Raw genomic sequence first — 19,872 nt, forward strand, 5'->3', positions numbered from 1 at the left:
CTGTTCCCGAGCCTGCCACCTCTGAAACTATAGCCAAGCCCCTAATTAAATTCATCATAATCGTTGTCTTGGTCATGGCATCTCTTTACAGCAAGAAAACAGTGAGTAGGTACTAGTGAACACAATTTAACAGTAACAAAGGCAGAGGAGGGTTTCTATGTATTCTGGCCTGCCACAATGCACAATGTTAGTAACAGTGATGTGATATGGTCTCTGGAAGCAGGGAGGTGGTGGATGAAGAGCAAGAAATTTTGCAGCTTGAAATAGTTTTCTAAAAAGGCATCTATTCAGTTATGAATATATTGTTTTCTCCAAATACTGCCATCAGTAATATACAAGCTTCCTTTCAGAATTTGAAGTAATAGCTGGGCTTGGTGGCACATATCTGTAATCCTAGCCCTCGGATGCTGAAAATGGAGGACTCACAATTTGATAACATCCCAGTACATAGGAGTCTGCATCAAAATGATATTTAACTTTATAAAATATTACATAGTGTACAAACTTGGGATGCTTAAGATGTCCTTTAGGTTAGAAATCATGAAAGTTCCTTAGTGATATTATAATGGGGCTTGTCTTAGACATGGTTTTTATTGTCTTTATGAAAACAACATGACTAAAAACAAACAAAAATGGAAAGGAAATGGTTTATTTGTCTTACATTGTTCCATTTGTAGCCCATTACTGGAGGAATTCAGGACAAGAATTCAAACAGGGCAGGAACCTGGAGCAAGAAGCTGATGCAGAGGCCATGGAGGAGGGCTGCTTATTGGCTGGCTTCACTTGCTATGCTCAGCCTCTACTCTTATAGAAAACAGGACCACGAGCTCAGGGTTGGCCCTCCCACTAATGGCCTGGGTCCTCCCACATCAATCTCTAATTAAGAAAATTCCCTTCAGGCTTGTGTAGAGGCTGACCTTATGGAGGCATTTTCTTCGTTTGAGGCTCCCTGCTCTCAGATGACCAGTTGGTTGTCAAGCTGACAAAAAACTAGCCAGCATACTGTTTTATACTTTTTATTTTGCTCAAAAATTTTAAGTATCAACAAATACAATTGTACGAATTGTGCAAAAACAATGTCTTGAAATCTCTAAACATTGGGGGATGGCAAAATCGGGATAACATATATTGTCTTTGTCATTAGATGCAGTCTATGTGTTACAATAGATGTCCTGAGCTGTTTCTCTGACCTACATCTCTTCAACATATCTTCCCTCTCGCCCTTACACCAGTGACTACTCTTCTGTTTTGTTTCTCAGATCACACCTTTTACCTTCCACTGATTATAGTTTCCCCCTGTGCTAGGCTTGGATCAGTTAGTATAAAACCTAGAAGATTTACACACATTGTCACAAAGAAATGACCATATCTGTGTGTGTGTGTGTGTGTGTGTGTGTGTGTGTGTGTGTGTGTGTGTGTGTGTTCAGGGTGTGTGTGTGTGTGTGTGTGTGTGTGTGTGTGTGTGTATTCATGTGGTATTAGGAGTAAGAGTGCAGTTCATAATCTACCTGCTTCTGCTTCCTAAATACTAGGATTATGGGCATTTGTCACCTGGCTCTGATCTTTAATCTTCCTTTCCTTCTACCTTCCTTCCTTCCTGTTGTGTATAGATTTAAGCTCTACTCACCTTTAGCTCCAGGAAATGCCCACACTCCCAGCCCCTCCCAGCTTCCCTTGAATCCTTGGACAGAAAACAGAGAGAGAGAGAGAGAGAGAGAGAGAGAGAGAGAGAGAGAGAGAGAGAGAGAGAGAGAGAGAGAGAGAGAGAGGGAGAGAGAGAGAGAGAGAGAGAGAGAGAGAGAGAGAGAGGGAGAGAGAGAGGGAGAGAGAGAGAGAGAGATAGTTCCTTTTCAACTTGCCTTAGGGCACAATTTCTGGGCACTACTATCTCTCACCATTAAAATATTTTTATCTCTGCTCCTCCCACTACTGGCCTAATCTTCAGTGGCTACTCCCTCCTAGCCTCTGCCAAACATCCCTGACCACATGCTTAGAGTAGTGGCAACAGGCCCCAGCTGCTCCGGAGACCTCACATGGCTGCTTGGTTCTTCTCCCTCCAAAGTGTGGCAGAAACTCCCTCTCCTTCTCTTTTTCTGCCTCCACCCCATGGGTATAGGTTCTGCAGAGCAGGGTAGCATGTGAGCGACCACTAGGGACTTGATCAACCCTGAAATCTAGTATGCATTCAACCTTTAGGAACTAAGCAAGCTGTGTGTGTTTGGATTTTACTCAACCCCTGGGAGTTGGGTCTGTCCTATGGTCTGCTTTTGTAGACTTCTGTTTACTAGGCTTGCTCTGCTAGCAGCATTCAGGAAAACTCCTTAAGGTCCTTAAGATTGACCTGAGGCCAGCATATTGTTTGGGCTTTGCTTAAAGACAGCAAATGACAGCCCCTGAGCTATATACAAGGTGACCCCTTAAGTACTGGAGACCTGATTGTGTATGGTGAGGAGAATATAAAACTCCACTTGATATTTGACCTTGGGATAAACTTCAGTTTGGTCCCTGGTTATCACACATAATGTGGGCTGAAACACATATACTATGCCTGGTCCGAGGTGAACAATGGGTCACTCTCCTGCATATGAGTCCTGCATTGTGAGCAATGTACGAGATTTCTTCCTGAGTACTACCCATTCATTGTGAAGCAGTGTGATTCCCCTCAGTACTGAGTCAGAACTGGGTAGAAGTAGGAAGTTTCCCCATGGGCATTTTCTGTTCTTACAACAGCCTATGTGAAGGCCCCTGAGCAGGACATGCCTTAGGCTTCAACACCTTGGGTCCTGGCCTGGCACGAGACCAGCATCCAAGCAACTGCCTAAATCTTGGGCTTTGCCTGGTTGTACCATATTACTGGCTGCCTGGACTATGGGCCTGCTCAGAAGTCAGCAAGTTTTGGTTTCTTCATATAGAAGTATGCTGCTTAGTTTCTGTCAACCTAACACTAGCTGGAGCTACCCAGTAACAGAGAGGGAACACCTCTTAAAAATTGCCTCCAAAAGATTGACCCATGGACATGGCCATGGTTCATTTTCTTGATTAAAAAGGTGAGGTGGGAAGGCCCAGCAAACTGTAATCAGTGTAGCCCCTACGTAGACAATCCTGAATTGTATAACAAATTATCTGAAGGAGTATATATGTTCAAAATTGAGAGTTGATCCTGATAGATTTTTTAGATGGGTATGAAGTGTCCTTCCATATATTTTTTGATAACTTATGACTGAACGTCAATTTTATTGAATATTAGAATGGCTACTCCAGCTTGTCTCTTGGGACCATTGGCTTCAAATTTGTTTTCTAGCCTTTTACTTGAGGTAGTGTCTGCCTTTGTCACTGAGGTGTGTCTCCTGTATGCAGCAAAATGCTGGGTCCTCTTTACATATCCAGTGTGTTAGTCTGTCTTTTTATTGGGGAATTGAGTTCATTGGTGTTGAGATATTAAGGAGTAGTGATTGTTTCCTGTCATTTTTGTTGTTAGAGGTAGAATTATGTTTGTGTGTCTGTCTTCTTTTAGGTTTGTGGCAAGAAGATTACTTTCTTGCTTTTTCTAGGGTGTAGTTTCCCTCCTTGTGTTGGAGATTTCTATTTAATATGCTTCGTAGGCTGGATTTGTGTAAATTTGGTTTTGTCCTGGAATATCTTGGTTTCTCTATCTATGGTAATTTAGAGTTTTGCTGGATATAGTAGCCTGGGCTGGCATTTGTGATCTTTTAAGGTCTGTATGACATCTGTCCAGGATCTTATAGCTTTCATAGTTTCTGGTGAGAAGTCTGGTATAATTCTGATAGGTCTGCCTTTATATGTTACTTGACCTTTTTCCCTCACTGCTTTTTTTTTTTTTTATTATCTTGAGTATTTCTTATATACATTTCAAGTGTTATTCCCTTTCCCGGTTTCCGGACAGACATCACCCTCCCCCCTCCCCTTCCTTGTGGGTGTTCCCCTCCCAAACCTCCCCCCATTGCCACCCTCCCCGCATAGTCTAGTTCACTGGGGGTTCAGTCTTAGCAGGACCCAGGGCTTCCCCTTCCACTGGTGCTCTTACTAGGATATTCATTGCTACCTATGGGGACAGAGTCCAGGGTCAGTCCATGTATAGTCTTTAGGTAGTGGCTTAGTCCCTGGAAGCTCTGGTTGCTTGACATTGTTGTACTTTTGGGGTCTCGAGCACCTTCAAGCTCTTCCAGTTCTTTCTCTGATTCCTTCAACGGGGGACCTATTCTCAGTTCAGTGGTTTGCTGCTGGCATTCGCCTCTGTATTTGCTGTATTCTGGCTGTGTCTCTCAGGAGCGATCTACATCCGGCTCCTGTCGGTCTGCACTTCTTTGCTTCATCCATCTTGTCTAATTGGGTGGCTGTATATGTATGGGCCAGCTGTGGGGCAGGCTCTGAATGGGTGTTCCTTCAGTCTCTGTTTTAATCTTTGCCTCTCCCTTCCCTGCCAAGGGTATTCTTTATCCTCATTTAAAGAAGGAGTGAAGCATTCACATTTTGATCATCCGTCTTGAGTTTCCTTTGTTCTAGGGATCTAGGGTAATTCAAGCATTTGGGCTAATAGCCACTTATCAATGAGTGCATACCATGTATGTCTTTCTGTGATTGGGTTAGCTCACTCAGGATGATATTTTCCAGTTCCAACCATTTGCCTACGAATTTCATAAACTCGTTGTTTTTGATAGCTGAGTAATATTCCATTGTGTAGATGTACCACATTTTCTGTATCCATTCCTCTGTTGAAGGGCATCTGGGTTCTTTCCAGTTTCTGGCTATTATAAATAAGGCTGCGATGAACATAGTGGAGCACGTGTCTCTTTTATATGTTGAGGCATCTTTTGGGTATATGCCCAAGAGAGGTATGGCTGGATCCTCAGGCAGTTCAATGTCCAATTTTCTGAGGAACCTCCAGACTGATTTCCAGAATGGTTGTACCAGTCTGCAATCCCACCAACAATGGAGGAGTGTTCCTCTTTCTCCACATCCTCGCCAGCATCTGCTGTCACCTGAGTTTTTGATCTTAGCCATTCTCACTGGTGCCTCACTGCTTTTAATATTCTTTGTTTTGTGCATTTGGTGTTTTGACTATTATGTGACAGAAGGAGTTTTTCTGGTTCAGTCTAGAGTTCTGTAGGCTTCTTGTGTGTTCATGGCATCTCTATCTTTAGGTTAGAGAAGTTTCCTTCTATAATTTTATTGAAGATATTTACTGGCTCTTTAAGTTGGGACTCTTTCCTTCTTCTATTCCTATTATTCTTAGGTTTGGTCTTCTCATTGTGTCTTGGATTCCCTGGATGTTTTGGGTTAGGAGCTTTTTGCATTTTGCATTTTCTTTGACTGTTGTGTTAATGTTTTCTATGGTATCTTCTGCACCTGAGATTCTCTCTTCTATCTCTTGCATTCTGTTGGTAATGTTGACTCCTGATCTCTTTCCTAGGTTTTCTATCTCCATGGTTGTCTCCTTTTGTGATTTTTTTTATTATTTCTATTTCCATTTTTAGATCCTGGATGGTTTTGTTCAATTCCTTCACCTGTTTAGTTGTGTTCTGTATTTCTTTTTTTTTTCTTTTTTTTTTATTAACTTGAGTATTTCTTATATACATTTCAAGTGTTATTCCCTTTCCCGGTATCCGGGCAAACATCCCCCTCCCCCCTCCCCTTCCTTATGGGTGTTCCCCTCCCAACCCTCCCCCCATTGCCGCCCTCCCCCCACCAGTCTAGTTCACTGGGGGTTCAGTCTTAGCAGGACCCAGGGCTTCCCCTTCCACTGGTGCTCTTACTAGGATATGCATTGCTACCTATGAGGTCAGAGTCCAGGGTCAGTCCATGTATAGTCTTTGGGTAGGGGCTTAGTCCCTGGAAGCTCTGGTTGCTTGGCATTGTTGTACATATGGAGTCTCGAGCCCCTTCAAGCTCTTCCAGTTCTTTCTCTGATTCCTTCAACGGGGGTCCTATTCTCAGTTCAGTGGTTTGCTGCTGGCATTCGCCTCTGTATTTGCTGTATTCTGGCTGTGTCTCTTAGGAGCGATCTACATCCGGCTCCTGTCGGTCTGCACTTCTTTGCTTCATCCATCTTGTCTAATTGGGTGGCTATATATGTATGGGCCACATGTGGGGCAGACTCTGAATGGGTGTTCCTTCAGTCTCTGTTTTAATCTTTGCCTCTCTCTTCCCTGCCAAGGGTATTCTTGTTCCCCTTTTAAAGAAGGAGTGAAGCATTCACATTTTGATCATCCGTCTTGAGTTTCATTTGCTCTAGGCATCTAGGGTAATTCAAGCATTTGGGCTAATAGCCACTTATCAATGAGTGCATACCATGTATGTCTTTCTGTGATTGGGTTAGCTCACTCAGGATGATGTTTTCCAGTTCCAACCATTTGCCTATGAATTTCATAAAGTCGTTGTTTTTGATAGCTGAGTAATATTCCATTCTGTAGATGTACCACATTTTCTGTATCCATTCCTCTGTTGAAGGGCATCTGGGTTCTTTCCAGCTTCTGGCTATTATAAATAAGGCTGCAATGAACATAGTGGAGCACATGTCTTTTTTATATGTTGGGGCATCTTTTGGGTATATGCCCAAGAGAGGTATAGCTGGATCCTCAGGCAGTTCAATGTCCAATTTTCTGAGGATTCTCCAGACTGATTTCCAGAATGGTTGTACCAGTTTGCAATCCCACCAACAATGGAGGAGTGTTCCTCTTCCTCCACATCCTCGCCAGCATCTGTTGTCCCCTGAGTTTTTGATCTTAGCCATTCTCACTGGTGTGAGGTGAAATCTCAGGGTTGTTTTGATTTGCATTTCCCTTATGACTAAAGATGTTGAACATTTCTTTAGGTGTTTCTCAGCCATTCGGCATTCCTCAGCTGTGAATTCTTTGTTTAGCTCTGAACCCCATTTTTTAATAGGGTTATTTGTTTCCCTGTGGTCTAACTTCTTGAGTTCTTTGTATATTTTGGATATAAGGCCTCTATCTGTTGTAGGATTGGTAAAGATCTTTTCCCAATCTGTTGGTTGCCGTTTTGTCCTAACCACCGTGTCCTTTGCCTTACAGAAGCTTTGTAGTTTTATGAGATCCCATTTGTCGATTCTTGATCTTAGAGCGTAAGCCATTGGTGTTTTGTTTAGGAAATTTTTTCCAGTGCCCATGTGTTCCAGATGCTTCCCTAGTTTTTCTTCTATTAGTTTGAGTGTGTCTGGTTTGATGTGGAGGTCCTTGATCCACTTGGACTTAAGCTTTGTACAGGGTGATAAGCATGGATCGTTCTGCATTCTTCTACATGTTGACCTCCAGTTGAACCAGCACCATTTGCTGAAAATGCTATCTTTTTTCCATTTGATGGTTTTGGCTCCTTTGTCAAAAATCAAGTGACCATAGGTGTGTGGGTTCATTTCTGGGTCTTCAATTCTATTCCATTGGTCTATCTGTCTGTCTCTGTACCAATACCATGCAGTTTTTATCACTATTGCTCTGTAATACTGCTTGAGTTCAGGGATAGTGATTCCCCCTGAAGTCCTTTTATTGTTGAGGATAGCTTTAGCTATCCTGGGTTTTTTGTTATTCCAGATGAATTTGCAAATTGTTCTGTCTAACTCTTTGAAGAATTGGATTGGTATTTTGATGGGGATTGCATTGAATCTGTAGATTGCTTTTGGTAAAATGGCCATTTTTACTATATTAATCCTGCCAATCCATGAGCATGGGAGATCTTTCCATCTTCTGAGGTCTTCTTCAATTTCCTTCTTCAGTGTCTTGTAGTTCTTATTGTACAGATCTTTTACTTGCTTGGTTAAAGTCACACCGAGGTGTGTTCTGTATTTCTTTAAGGGATATATTCATATCCTTCTTAAAGTCCTCTATCATCATCATAAGATATGATTTTAACTCCAAATCTTGCTTTTCTGGTGTGATGGTATATCCAGGACTTGCTGCAGTGGGAGAACTGGATTCTGATGATGCCATGTAGCCTTGGTTTCTGTTGCTTATATTCTTGCACTTGCCTCTTGACATCTGGTTATCTCTAGTGCCTGCCCTAGCTGTCTGTAACTGGAGCCTGTTCTTCTTGGGATCCTGGTTGTATCAGAACTCCTCAGAGTCCAGGTGTCTTTGTGATCCTGAGATCCTGAGTGTGTCAGAGCTCCTGGAAGTGAAGCTGCCTCTGAGATACTGAAGACCTGGTGTGACCAAGTTCCTGAGGTCCTTGAGTATGTGAGAGCTCCAGTATTCCTGGGTGTGTCCAATCTCCTGGGAATCAAGCTTCCTCTGTGATCCTGTGATTCTTTGATCCTGTGTTCCTGTGATCCTGTGTTCCTGTGTTCCTGTGATCCTGTGATCCTGTGTTCCTGTGTTCCTGTGATCCTGTGTTCCTGTGATCCTGGATGTGTTAGAGCACCTGGGTGATGGGCTTCCCCTGGGTGTTGTGGGAATGGGTGTGGAACCAGAGCCCAAGGTCTGCTCAGGACAGCCCAAGGTCTGTTCAGACTGGAAGGGACCCGTACCACTGACTGGTGTAGAGATTCCTGCATCCTGGATCCCGGGGTCCCAATTACTCCAGGTGTTGGGGCAGATGTGCCTTCCTCACCTGTGATCCTGGGCATGTTACAACACCTGGGTAATGGGCTTCCTCTGGGTGTTGTGGGAATGGGTGCGGAACCAGCGCCCAAGATCTGCTTACATATTGTCTTAGTTTTCTATTGCTGTGAGAAACACCATGACCAAAAGCAACTTAGGGAGGAAAAAGTTTCACCTTACAGCTTATCGTCTACCATGAAGGGAAGTCAGGGTATGAAATCAGGTCAGAAACCTGGAGGCAGTAGTTGAGGCAGAAAGTAAGTAGTAATGGAGCTCACTTGGTTCTCCCTCATAGCTCACTCAGTCCAGAAAGTAGAGCCCTCTACATCAATCATTAACCAAGAAATTTCCCCCCACAGATTTGCCTATAGGCCAGTCTTGGTAGTCATTTTCTCAGTTTAGGTTCCCTTTCTCTAAATGACCCTAGTTTGTGTAGAATTGACAAAAACATATGATAAGTATACATATGTGATGATCTTGGGAGAATAACTACAAAGAATTTTAAAGTGAGAAAATTTTAAGATTTGGAAGACAGAAGCACCTCACATATGCTGTCCTACCTACCTACACAGGTACATCATAGCATTCACACTAGACACAGTAAATTAATATACATTGAAACCAGGAAAAATTAATTTCAAATGTATAAGAAAATATCTGTTCAAATTTAGTGCTCTACTTCCAAACAGTGGACATTGTAAAACTGTGTGTGTGTGTGTGTGTGTGTGTGTGTGTGTGTGTGTGCCTTAGAAACATAAAGCTATGCAAGAATGACAAAAGATGCTTTACAAGTTGATATCATCCTTCAGATCTCAGTTGATAACCGTACCTCCTCAGGTGATCTTCATAGAACACAGCCCCAATGATCTGCCTGTCTCTGGTGTTTCATTTTGCCTATATTTAGAACATGAATGTTCTGTTTATTATGAGTTAATTCCTTACCTGTGCCAGTGTTGCCTCCATTATGTTGCCACTGTCTCACTGTCTCTTACTCATAGGGCTGTGTGTGTAGACAAGACTTATGTAATGTATTTTCATTAATTAAACCAGACACCCAAAGTTTTTGGTTGTGTACGTACAATAGTGAAAATTGTGCACTCTTGTGTGGCCTGTGCCAGACTGTCTAGCTCCACATGCATCGTTTCCAATGTGGACCTTGAATTTCTTGCATAACATTTCCAAATCAAAATTGTCATATTTAACAAAATAGATCATGCATGATTTTCTGCTGCAGATGTACTTTAACTTTGCAGAACAGGACCTGGAGCAGGGTCATATTGTTATGCCTCCTAAATATATTTCACTCTCTTCTTTGGCAATGGTTTCTTGGGAAGACTAACTCTGCTTTCACCAAGCTTGTCTTACCTTTTTGTTTCTGAGTCTGCTTGCTTCAGGTGTCATCTGGCTTCTTCCTTTGTCCCTTGAAGTTTCTGTAGTCTAGTGTGACAACAGCAATCCTGATTGTACCTCTGCTTTCTTATCATTGGCTGGAACACATCACAGAAGGTAATGTGAACCTACTTTGTAGCCTACGAGCATTCATACTCTCTGGCTGCAGTGTCATTATTGTTAGGATTAGTTACTAAACTCAGATGATGATAGTTTGATGTCATCACTGAGTCTAGTAGTAAGTTGGGTAGCATGGCCTGTGGCTAGCATATGCAGTCAACTTGCCTACAACCTTGGTCCTTGCAAAAGTCCTGTCTGACTAAACACATGGACCAATGTAATCTTCAGAAAGTAATATTTCAATGCAATGTTGAGGTGAATTATTTTGTCTCAAGGTTCTATCTCTGAAGCAAGAAGTTATGCATTAAAATTCATTAAGATTCCCTTAATTCTGATGATGTGTGTTTCTCTTCACCTGGAATGCCCTTCTTTTTCATACTGTATGTTTGATATGCCAATAAAATAACATTGAAATATATGTGAAATGACAGCTCTGGCTTCTAGTTATAGTCTCAGCTTTGGTCATCTGAGAGCATATAATGTGGACCATCAATGCTCCAGGCACAGCTCTCTTGTGCAGGACAGTGCTCTATAGGAGATCCAACTCACCATGCTATAATCAGACATGATCATAAGAGCATATGAACTCAAAGATGGCCTCTCCCCTATTAAAGAAGGTTGTACTGGCTAGGAAATTAAAGTATCTGAAGGGATACAGAAGGTTATTATTTTAAAGATATATGATAAATTCGGTGATTAACTCATATACTTTCTAAAAACAGCCATTTGAGACATTCTGTATGTGAAATGTCTCCATAGATCATGTGTTGAATTCTTGGTTCTCAGCTAATGTGGGCCTTGGGGTGGCCTAGAAGAAATCATTCTCCAGGGCTGAAGCTTAAGATTTCTTATCCAACTCCACTTCCTGATCTCTCTGCTTCCTGATCCTGGAGGTAATGTGGCCAGCTGCCCCAAGCCCCTGCTGTCATGCTTCCTAATTGAAAGCAAAAATGATCCTTTCAGTTGATTCTTGTTAGATACCTTATTACAGCAATAAAAAATGGTAACTAAAACAGGTTATACCAATCTGATTCATGGATCTAAGTCCTTGTCACCTCTACAAAATCAAAATCAAAATAAAGGTGTTTTCAACTGAATCATCCTAGAGTGACAGATCCTTTTAGATCTGAGTCTTTGTCAGACACTGAGGTGAACCTACCATTCTCTACGTGTTACTGGGCGGTTATGTAAGGGTCCTAGACAATGGGTCAGGTTGATGGTAGGGCTCCGAGCTTTTCAGTAGTCACATGAAGATAGGAGGCAAAACATAGGTGAGGGATATAAGAAGCTATGTGCTGGTGGAAGGAAGGTAATAGAGAAAGTAGAGGTAGAAAGCAGCGATTATGATTTAATGGCTGCTTTTCTCCTTGAGGACATGTTGGGAAACAGTGAAAATGCTAACTCATCACGACTTTGTTAACCGAAAATAAAATGCATTATGATCACTTAGGTGATTTGAGAGTAATAAAGAGAAAAGCATAAAATGAAAACTAACAAAATGATGAAAAAAATCTTGATCTCAAATAGAACACAAAAAGAAAAGAGGAAAAGGTAATAATTTATTTTTAATTAAAAAAAATGATTAAGGGCAATGCTTCGTCATCTTTGCTGGTAGGTGGCACCTGGACCAGGAGCTGTTGCTTCAGCTGAGGCCAAATTTCCAAGACTGCAGTTAGAGAAGTTAGATGGATGTTCATTCAGTGCAGATGCTGTGGTCCCAGGAGATGTAACTAGAACATGTCAAGACTGCCACATTAAGTCCTGTATCCATGGGGGAAACATGCTGTATTTGCCCACCAAGTCATATGACAAAGTCTAGCCACATTTCTGTAAAAGAAGAAACATGGAAGAACACCTCTGAAAAGCAGATTTAAAAGAGAAACAAAAACTGTGAAGGAATTGTGTATTATTGGGTTAAGATCGTTGAGTACATTTTTTAGGAGAAATAGATGAAAATATTTTTAAAGCATCAGCATTAATGAGTCCAACTCAGGGAAGAGTTAAGGAGAACAGTAAATGAGACCAAACACACCTTGGACCTGTTAGGTCAGTGTGGTTTCTATACTCGGAGCTTTGGAAGGCTGTATGTCTATGCCCAAGCACTAGGAGGGACTCGGGTGAGGGATGCGTCCAAAAAAAAAAAAAGAAAAGAAAAAGAAAAAGAAAGAAGAGATGAACCTCAAACAGTGCATGAGTGTGTGTAATATTTGTTGTTTCTGTTGTAAAACTGTGATGAACAATATGTTGGTCTTCAGGATTTGCTTTGAGCTTGAACACTGGGTGACAGCAGGAAGTCAAAACTTTCACAGGTCTTTAGGTTTCTACTGGAAGACAGTTGATCTGAACAAGAGATTCTAGATGAGCAGGGCACTGTGTGGCAGCGTAACCAGTTAATCTCAGATACAAGCACTTGCATCTCAGAATGTTTGAGGGATGAATGATTAGAGGTGATTGAGAACTTTTGTGAGATTTGTAGAAGCAAAAATTGCTTATGGAAGATTGAACTTCTGAGAGTTCCACTTCAAACTTGCAGCAAGTGAATTGTGTATTGTGCACACTGGACCGAAGAAGCTAATTACATACACAAAAGGTTTGGATACGAAGCCTCATATGGGAAGTTTTTCCGTGTGTGAGCTTAGTGCAATTCTCATGCACATGGCGGGGGGTGGGGGAAGTGCTCATTCAGGCTGCTGAAAGACCTACATGGTACATGGTGTAAGTTACAAGGTTAATGATGACTATATATAATAGGTTGAAGGGAAGAAATTACAATAGAGATTGAGTGAGATCTAGTAGATTCTTCTACACCAAGCATGTGGCCCAAATACCACAAAGAAACTCACTGCTCTTGAAATATCTTCACTTAAACAATGAAAATCTGTGAAAAGCCCAGTACAACTGCTCAAATTCCAGACTTCACTCAAGGGTTGGCAGATGTCAATACCTCAAATTTTGGGGAGTTGAAGGGGCTATGATGTATCTGCAAGTACAGATAAAGGAAGAGCAAGCCTGTGAGAAGTTTCCTTAAAAGCGGCTCTGAAAATAGCCTGCTAATATAACTTTCACAGGATCAGAAATTACTATGTAACCAGCCAAGGAAGGGAAGCAATCAAGAGTCATATCCATCTGTTGTCCCTATGAACCACAACAATGAGATAACTTTAAAGGAAAAATAGCGACACTCGTTGTTGATGACTAGCAGTTCTCTAAATGAACTTAAGGTATGTCCAAAAGGAGGTCAACCATGCCTGGTAATAGCAAGCTAGCCAATTATCCAGGGCTAATGAGATCATGGATCTTAGGAAAGAGCCTACTACTACCATGTTTCTAGATTAAAATAATTCTTAACTTCATTCTAAAACGTATCTTTATACCAAAGATTACACGTAGCTCTCACCTCTTAACAAAGAGACTTCTCTTTGCAGCAAATGGACACCAAACAGAAAAACACAATATGCCATAAGGCAGAAATTAATAGGTCATGTGGAGCCCAGCCCTAGTACATACACCTATAAAACAACTCCTTGTACCCAAGGCTCAGAGAACACTATGGAAGGAAGGACAGAAAGACTGAAAAACCCAGATGACCAAGAATTCTGCTGTGAAATAGTTTCTCCATTTTTAGGAAGAAAATGAAGCCTTACATAGAATGATTCCAACTGAACAAAGACTTCTGAAGTTTTCCAGAAGAGCAACAAATATTGACCATGTCTAGATAACTACCAAGAGAGGGAAAAAATCTCTAGAATGTATTTCATACTTCATTGTGGGAGAGCTGGAAGAAATGTGCTAGGTAGCATTCAAAACACAATCCTTCATCATCAGTCCATAGCACTCCCCTTCTGCATCTCCATGGAAGACTTACGTTTATGCTAGTTTCTGTAGCCGTGAAGATTCTAAATGTCTAGTTCTCACTTGCCTCCCAAGTAGAAAATAATTTAAAAGCACTTTGCTGAGGGTCATATAATTAAAATCATAATAACTGAAGTAGGGGATGTGAACATATCAGAAACATACTATATATCTGAGTCTAACCTCCTCCCCGAAGGCAGGGAAGGCTTGTTGGATGTCTTAGTTTTGTTTCCTATCTCTATGATAAAACATTCTGACACAAAGCAGGAACTTGAGCAGATACTCATATTACAGCCTGTCAAGAGCCAACACATATGTGCTGGTTCATGGCCCCACTCTACAATTACATAGTCCAGGACCTCTAAGTCTAGAGAATGGTGATTGCAACAATCGCAGGCCTTTCCACATTTGTTATTGTAATTATAACAATAAGTTAATACACATTATAAGCATAATACACATTCCTTGGCCCTTGTGAATATTATACACATTGTCAAAGGCCCTTCTCCTCAACTTTGTCAAATTTACAATAAGCACTAACAAGCATAATATGCCAGCAGCGGAGGGACCTGTGCAAGTACACTGAAGCCACCAACTTGTTAACAAAGTTGTAGCCAACAAAAATGTCATGAAGGCTTCATCTCCAGAGAATAATGTGAACAGTTATGAAACAGATAAAAGCAAGAAAGAGAATATTTCCCCAGTTTTATCCAAAGCAAGAGAGGCACAATGTAACAATTCCTTTACAACTATTGTTAAAGCCTAGATAACTCTTTACCTATCTAGCCTGACATTTTGTGCTATTACCAATATTAAAAAGAAACTTTCTCATATGCTGTTACTGCTGTTACAAACTTTTTCATGCCCAAGGTAATTGCAGACTCCGTTATGTTCTGTGCTCTTAGAAACCAATTACGATAGAAGTTCATTAGAACAGCTTTGTTTAGCTACAATAAGCTTGAACCTAAACCAACCACCCAATGAGCACACAGAACCTTACCTGTGTAGCAGCTTTTATGGTTTTTGCTTTTATTAGCTACCCCTGTGAGGAACCCCAACATAAGAGAGACACCTGCACCTATTTAGAATAAGATTTCCATTTTGAGTAGGGGTTTAGTTCTCAAGACCTCCCTGGGAACTGTCATCCTACTTGGCAGAAAGAGACATATATGTGGGTAACTGAAATCTGGATTGTCAAGTTAAGACATGAATGTCAGGCAAGACAAGCTCCCCTGCCACAGTTGAATACCTCAACCAATGAAAGCAGAATAAATGTACAATAAAGATATGCTCCTAAGGAAGTCCCCTATCCCTAAATCCTGACTGTTGAACTAACTTGGCACAGATGTTCATGGATTTAGGTTTATAAACTTTATAGGATCCTAGCTGGGTGTTGCAGTCAGCTTCTGTGTCTGGTCTTTGGCACTGATCAATCAGTCCTGAGATGAATGCTCAATAAACTATCCCTGTCTGACTGAGCTCAGTGTTCATGTGGTTCGGGAGATGACTCATGGACCCAGATACTATTATCTCCCATAAAACATAATACAGTCTGCAGAACACACAATGTACAGAAGGTTTGTAGACAGAAAGCCCTTCTGACCTCTGCTAATCAAAAAATACTTGAAAATTCAGATCAGGTCTACATTTTAGGTTGCTCCCTTTAACCACTGCTTGTCAGTTAAGAGATGGCTGCCATGTCACCTTTGGCACCATTCCTGAGTTTGACACCATAAGGATGAACCAATTTTCAGACTACAAAAAGGACAAAGGACAGAGGACAAAGTCAATGAAGAAAACAAATGTAGCTAGGGTCACTAACCCTTCAGTGTTTGAAAGGGGCTGTTGTAGAATATTTGATCACACTGTCACCCCTGAGATTGTGTTATTTACTGGGGGGAAAAACTTTTTAGTCACAGTGTAGAAAAAAACAGAGTAGGAGGGAGTCAGGAGGATGAATAGAGAAAAGCACAGTAGAAGGGAGGGGCATTCAGTTGGAAGAAAGGTTGTGTGTGTGTGTGTGTGTGTGTGTGTGTGTGTGTGTGTGTGTGATGTGAGAGGGGCTCATTGCTTCTGGAAGGTCAGCTGAGGAGGAAGGTCAGCTGGGTGCTTTCCCTGCCTCTCTGAGCTAGCGGGCTTTCATCCCAGCATCTGGTTCCTGAGTCTTCATTGGTAAAATTGAACAATTGAGATTATATTTTTAAAGGCAATAAAAGATTTATGTTGAATAGGAAATAAGAAATAATACTAAGGGGGCTGGCAAATAATCACTGAGACTGATTTACTAATGACAAGGCGAATGAGATACAACAGCAGACGAGAAGGAAGGTGGTATGGTCATTGAGGAGTGAACTAAATTCCCCATCTACAGCAAATTTTTATACCCATGTGTGTCTCTAGAATGTCCCCTCACCTTAGGACATAAGGAAGAACATGAAACAAGGAGACATATGACTGAAAGTATAGTCATCAAGAAAAACTGGACACACATACCTGGTTTTACAATGAAAAGTCATGTGTTCTATCTAATACAACTAGCTAACTGTCCGTGAGTGAGCCGGCTCTGTGTGTGAGCCTATTCGATCACAACAGTGTGGTTTCGATTTTCTTTATTTAGTGAAACAACAAAGAAATCAAGGTGGAATCATTTTGAGTGCTGTCATAGTAAACTAAAGTATCTTTCCTGTATAAAAAATCAAATGCAATTTATTCTCCCTTCCTTCAAACTGGTTTATAGAGAAACTAAATCACAATTGTTTTTCACTTAGATGCTTCACCAATACAAACTTGTCTTGGAATCTTGACTCCCTATACAACTTTGACAATTTGTCTCCATCAATTGTTTGAGTGCTGTCTAATTTGTAAATAGTGTACCCCATCCCCCCACCCCTGCAAAAACCTATTCTTTACTTCATGATTCCTATGTTGAGTAATAAATTCCAGAAATTTGCATTTCAATTTACATAAGACAAAGGAGATGAAACTTTGACTGAGGTATGTCCTGTGAGTAGGCTAGCCCCAGTGTTAGACACAAGAATCAGATGTCAAGTCAAAATGAAATCTAACTGTGAACTCTGTAAGCTGGTTTATTGTTAAGGAGAAAAGCTGACAGATCAGATTTTAATCTACACTGTTCTGGTTAAGAAAAACCTACCAGTGATTCTATGAATCATGATGAGTTTGAAGGTCACAGTGAAGCAAATCACAGACTTATCAGATCCTGTGTCAAAGAACAGATGGGAACTTAAGCGAAGAACGAAGTGACATATGACAGCACAGATTCAAAAGAACTAGACTCTGCCTAGACTGTGCCTTAATTTTTATTCTGTCTTAGAAACAGACACACCAATACTTCTATTAGAGCTGAGACTCAACCCTCTCCTACATTTGCTGTGAGCTGACTTTCTACAAGTGTCCCACACACCCACCCTCCAAATATGAAAGGTAATGTGGAGACTGTGGAAACTGCCTTCGAAAAAATTAATCAAATAGAGAGGTTATAATGACTCCTCTCCTTCCTTTAATGTGACAAGTTATTCCGACTCAATCATGGACTGGTCTGGAAATCAATCCAATACTGGAAAAAGGGAAATGGCAGTCTTCATTTGGAAGGCTGTTTCTGGATACTTTCAGAGACATATCTGAAATGACAACCACCTTGTATAAAGTTACATTTGCAGTAGATAAAATTAATACAGGATCTGGATTTTGAACAAGTGTTAGCCCATGTGTCAAGGCTCCTAATCTTTTATTAATTTGTCATGTTCAAATTACCTTTGTGTCCTCTACAATGTGTCATGTAAGTTATGTTGATTGTACACTTTCTAGTTGTGTTAATGTATTGAAATCTGGCATGTGCATTATGGCAGTCTATCAACCAGTTTTTGTTTTATTGCCTGTGAGTATTACAGAACCTTGGTATTCTGAAAAAGACTTGCAGATACTAGAAGTGAGTCAGGCTTTAAGCAGAAGCAAGAGGGCAGTGGGCTTGATTATTGCTGGTATGGCAGCTCTAATTACATCAACAGTTAGCCCACTGCTTCTACAACTGCTGTGACACAAGAAGTTAAGACAGTTCCTTTTGTTAGTCATTTAGAAAAAAAGTCACTAATGCTCTGAGTATTCAAGAAAATTTATATGTGCATTTGGAACAACGGATTGAAATTCTTTATGACACAATTCAAATTATTGGAGAGGAGGTTCAAAGTTTAAGAGTAAGAAGCTATCTTGAGTGTTAAGCAATGTACCAGTGGGTTTGTGTCACTTGTAAAATTTACAATGACAGTCACTATAATTGGAAAAAAATTCAAAGACACTTACAGAGTATGTGGCATGGTTCTAACACCTCTCTGCATGTTTTAACTTTGCACACCAAGATTAGAAATTTAAAGAATGCTGTTCCACTGAGTTTTGATGCCATAGATATTGCTGATAAAATTATTCATGGCTTAAAGTCAGTATTCCCACCTTGGTCATTCCTCAAGAATGGCTTATATAGCTTGATCATGTTATCTTGTCCTGGGACTACTTCTATTCCTGCCCACTGTGATAACTTGCCTTTAACAACATCAATATGTTGGCTGCCAGAATACAAGGCTTGAAACTAAAAATGGAGCCCCAGAGAGAGTTATTAATTTAACAGGCTGTTAATCAATGATGGGTAAGTGTCTATAGTGTGCCTTACCAACCTAAGACAAGTTGCTTTTGAAAATGAATATTCCACGACAGGTAAGGAAGACGTTTTTGTCAGAACGACCTAAGACAGATTCAGAGTTGTTTATGAAATAAAAAAAGGGGGAAATGTGGAGAGCTTTCGGTGCCACTTATAGAAATTCTGGCAAGTACTTGTCACTGGGCTCTGAGGAGGAAGCAGAATCAAATAAGAATGTTCACATTTGGGCTGATGCAAGGATCAAGGCAAATAAATCCAAGGAATGGGTGACTTCCCTTTTGTCTTGGTAATCCTGGGAAGTCCCCAGAACCAGGGACTCCAGGGACTTTGTTTATTCCTTTGTTTGATTACTGTATGATCTTTTTGTTCTTTGCCCTGCTTGATCACTTTGTCTTTGATCTGAGAACTGACAATATTCTTTGAATATACCTAGATTGATATAAAAGCAGACTGAAAAAAAAAAGCACCCTACTTTAGCCTCAGCACTGGCTGGAGTCGTGTTTAAAAAAAGAAATCACATTTACAAAGACTTTCTTCCCCAATAAGGCTCTGTCCTGAAGTTCAGGGTGGCATGAAGCTTGGAAAGGTGGCACTGTTCATACAGGTACGTTATGCTTTCTGAGTTTAACTTCCTGGCCTTTAAAAATAAGAATTAAATGTAATACACAGGAAAGGGGGTTAGTCAATAATTTTGGCTATCGATTGTAGCAAGAACATGGTCATAACAGAATTTGTTCAACAAAAAAAACTATCATCTATTTAGGGTGAGGTTTCACATCTTTTGTTATTATTCAAGTGTCTAATAAACATCTTTGGCAAGTTCTGAAAAAATATTATTTTACTATAAAAATGGCACTGAGAGAACTAAAAGGTCATATACAAAGGAAAAAAAGTGGCCTCTCGGGGTTGGGGATTTAGCTCAGTGGTAGAGCGCTTGCCTAGCAAGCGCAAGGCCCTGGGTTCGGTCCCCAGCTCCGAAAAAAAGAAAAAGAAAAAAGAAAAAAAAAGAAAAAGAAAAGAAAAAAGTGGCCTCTCTACAAATACTATATGAAAAGAAAATGATGTGTAACCTTGGGCTAGGAAGAAAAGCACTTGCTTTGTATGATGGAAAATCTTGGTTGTCAAATTGACTACATCTGAAACCGAACAAAAGCCAGGCAGCCGGACACAATTTGTGGAGGATTTTCTTGGTTGGATCACTTGAGGTAGGAAGACCCACCCAAAATCTGGGCCATGGTTTTGGACCGCAGCCTATAGAAAAGGACATGGACA

The 19,872-nt window shown here is 40.8% G+C and overlaps 2 protein-coding genes across 41 annotated transcripts in view; one reads left to right on the top strand and one right to left on the bottom strand.

The window, feature by feature from the left end:
- Erich1 (glutamate-rich 1) overlaps positions 1 to 19,872 on the top strand; it is a gene marked incomplete at its 5' end in the record, with an annotated part of 52,793,804 nt that overhangs the window by 41,674,569 nt on the left and 11,099,363 nt on the right.
- Positions 11,615 to 19,872, bottom strand: part of Poteg (POTE ankyrin domain family, member G) — a 178,154-nt gene continuing 169,896 nt past the window's right edge. For 40 of the 41 annotated variants that reach the window (XM_087588854.1, XM_087588848.1, XM_087588835.1 and 37 more), the window contains one exon: positions 11,615 to 11,903. The gene's annotated coding sequence lies outside the window, so the exon portion shown is untranslated. 41 annotated transcript variants of the gene reach the window in all.

Source organism: Rattus norvegicus, chromosome 16 (assembly GCF_021556685.1).
Source record: "Rattus norvegicus strain SHRSP/BbbUtx chromosome 16, alternate assembly SHRSP_T2T, whole genome shotgun sequence".
Classification (NCBI taxonomy): Eukaryota; Metazoa; Chordata; class Mammalia; order Rodentia; family Muridae; genus Rattus; species Rattus norvegicus.